This window comes from Pundamilia nyererei, unplaced genomic scaffold, assembly GCF_000239375.1.
Source record: "Pundamilia nyererei isolate P.nyererei 1_Seehausen unplaced genomic scaffold, PunNye1.0 scaffold00178, whole genome shotgun sequence".
Taxonomy (NCBI): domain Eukaryota; kingdom Metazoa; phylum Chordata; class Actinopteri; order Cichliformes; family Cichlidae; genus Pundamilia; species Pundamilia nyererei.
In genome coordinates this window covers 469,058-472,045 of record NW_005187579.1, presented here as the reverse complement: position 1 = coordinate 472,045, position 2,988 = coordinate 469,058, and the positions used below count along the sequence as shown (strand labels likewise).

Below are 2,988 nucleotides of genomic sequence, written 5' to 3'. Positions count from 1 at the left end.
CATAACATAGTATGTAAGTATCGGTGGGTTGTATTAAAAATCTAATCTGCAATGTGTCATTCAACCACACATCTGAGACAATAGCTTGTACTTGGAGGCCACTTCTGTGCCACGGCTCATTTTCTGTTCTTTGACAGAGATGATATGGTTGGTTTTTACCTGGCTACTGCCGTCATTCAGTCATCTTTTACCATGTGTCCGTCTCCAGGTCCCCCAAAACTGAGCAATAAAGATGAACATTTTTACCTGGGGAACTAGCCAGAGCAATGAAGTGAACACTACTGACAGGAAACAGCAAAGTTTACTGACTGGAAATAACGGTCAGAAAAAAGGTCACATGAGACAGTGCTGCAGCGAGAAGACAACGTATTCATACTCAAGTTGTGTGGGTGTTTTATTTTTGTTTGTTTCTTTTGTTTTTTAATTTGCTGGTTTGTTTTTTGCAGGTGATATAGTGAAGGAAAACCATAAAGTTGCATAAACTATACTTTATTGATATACCTCAAATGTTAGATCATTGGTAATGTTCAGTGTAAATACAATATAAACTGCATATTTAGTTTTAATATGTTACATTTTATCAGACAAGCTTCATAACAAAGAAAGCATGAGGCAGTTTATTCCACCAAACAGAAAATCAGATGGTTTTATGGGCTCTGTGCGTACAAAGATCCAAAACAAAACAAAGGCTATTTCAACTTCAAGTCTTCAAAGATCTCAGTCAGAGTGATTTCCGCCTGCTGTGAGAATTGTTCTTGCCCAGACGAGTGCCACACTGCTGGGGGAGGCTTGTGATGACATGGTGTAGAAGCTGCAAGGGGCCTGGTCCACTCTGTAGGAGATGGTACTGTAAAAGACAGGGTTGCTATGGCCGCTTGTCTGGTCACAGTGGGACTGAGAGGCGCTGTTGTAAACGTCCATGCAACAGCACATGCAAAGGAACAAAGCCTGGAGTCTGCTGGGTTCAGGCAGGTTTGCATTCTTGGGTATAATAGGTCTGTGCTCCTCTGCAGGAGAAGAGAGGAGGCTGACAAAGCTGTTGCAACCCTCCATGGGAAAGGTAAGCCTGCAAAGTTCATCTTCATCATCCTTACATAGGTCCTCAGCAGTTCCTTCTCCAGTGTCCACGATCTCCCTGTACTCCTGCTCTTCTTCCCCTGCTGTGGAGCTCCCATCAAGCTCACCTGAGCTTACAGTGAGAAACCTCAACACCACCAGGTTAAGAAATGCTCCGATGACCGTCAGCCCAACTAGAATGTACATGAAGCATCTTTTGTCTGCAAGGCTACAAAATCTCCAAACCCTATGGTAGTAAGTGTGACAAAGCAGTAGTAAGAGGCATTAAAAAAGCTCCAGCCCTCAAAATAGGAAAAGGCTGCAGCTCCTACAAACAAAGTGCTTACCCAAGACAGTAAACCCACCAGGACCATGTTTCCCATTGACACCTCTGTCTTCTGTAAGCCCAGGCCCTGCTTGACCCTCTCGCCCAGGCACTGGAACATGACCAGCGTCAGAGGGATGTCCAAGAGCGCATAAAACATACAGAAGGCCTTTCCAGCATTGGTGCACGGAACAGCATGGCCATAACCTGCAAAGTCAAAGAATAATACAGGTCAAAGGTTGAGTACTACTGTTTCATAGTCATCAAGCTCCATAGACATCAAACTAGTATATTGCTGCTGTAAACACTGCAAGGCAGGGATACTCACACATAACTCAGTGCAGGTTAAAGTCAAGTCTTTAAACTAATGTGAGCAAACATGGTTAAACCACAGATAAGTCTCACTAAAACTGCTTGCTGATGCTGTGCCAGGAAACATTTGGCTATCTCTCTATAACTGCAGCTTAACTGGTTTGGTCCAATCATGCTGTCCTCGTTAACCTCATTTCCAGAAGCAGCTGCTAGCGGTGTACATGTGTAAAAGCTCTGTTAATACCAGTATCCGCCACCTCCACAGCACTTAATAGCAAACTGAGAAACTTGGGAGGTGCAACTAAAGAGAAGGTTGATGACAGAGCAGGCTGAACACACAGTGATAAGTGAACACTGTTTATTTGGGAATACTTAACACTAGAGGCAGCGGATTGATCTAAATATCGATACCAATGCTGGTATTGGTATCAGATCAGTACTAGCGCCTCAGTATTGATACTTTGTTTCTATCCTCTATGTTCAGTATGTAGTCCATGGAATTGTGTTAAATAAATGAGTATAATAGAAATGAAAAAATACAAGTCAAACACGGGCTATGAAAAATATCGGAACTTTTTTTATGTTGACTGTCACATAATTTTATTTATAGCCTCTAGCCCATTGAAACAACAGAAGCTGACTGAAAGTCCTTTAGTGATAAGCACATTTACATTCCAGGTCTCCAAAAAAAAAAACCCCACAAAAAGCTGGAAAATGTGTTCAGACTTTGCAAACTGATGATTAATCTCATTCATCTCACTGCCCTCTCCGACATAAGCCATCTTTATCGTTAAAAGTATCTGTATCAGTATTGGTATCACCAATACTGGCCCTGTAGTTACATGGTATTGGCTTGATACCAATATTTTTCAATCCTGCACAACACAACTTAAGATAAAAAGTGTTTACTGGACATTAACAGCAGGTTTTCTCACTTTAAGCCTGATCAGCTTTTTAACCTGTTTATATTTCTGCAATTAGTTCAACTTTTTGGGAAATGGTAAGGACATAGGTGATTAACAAAAGGCAACTGTTTCTACATAATATATGAAGCTACCAAGCTGTAAGAAAACATAGTGACACTTTAGCTTCTTAACATTACAGGGCGTGCACTCTTACAAGGGTGGTTTCACTCAGTCCTTTGTTCCTCGGTCTGAGGTTGGGCAGGAAGGCTGGAGCTTATATCAGACCAATAAGACAGCACGTGAGAAATTGTAACTGAAAAGTGTTATTGTTTCATTGCTTTAGGTCTGTTCAGGCCAACCTTGGACTGGTAACCTATCCAGTGTGTACTC

The 2,988-nt window shown here is 41.8% G+C and overlaps 1 pseudogene; it reads right to left on the bottom strand.

Annotated features, from left to right (window-relative positions):
• Nucleotides 1-721: 721 nt before the first annotated feature.
• LOC102206620 (potassium channel subfamily K member 9-like) lies at nucleotides 722-2,475 on the bottom strand (annotated as a pseudogene).
• Nucleotides 2,476-2,988: the final 513 nt, after the last annotated feature.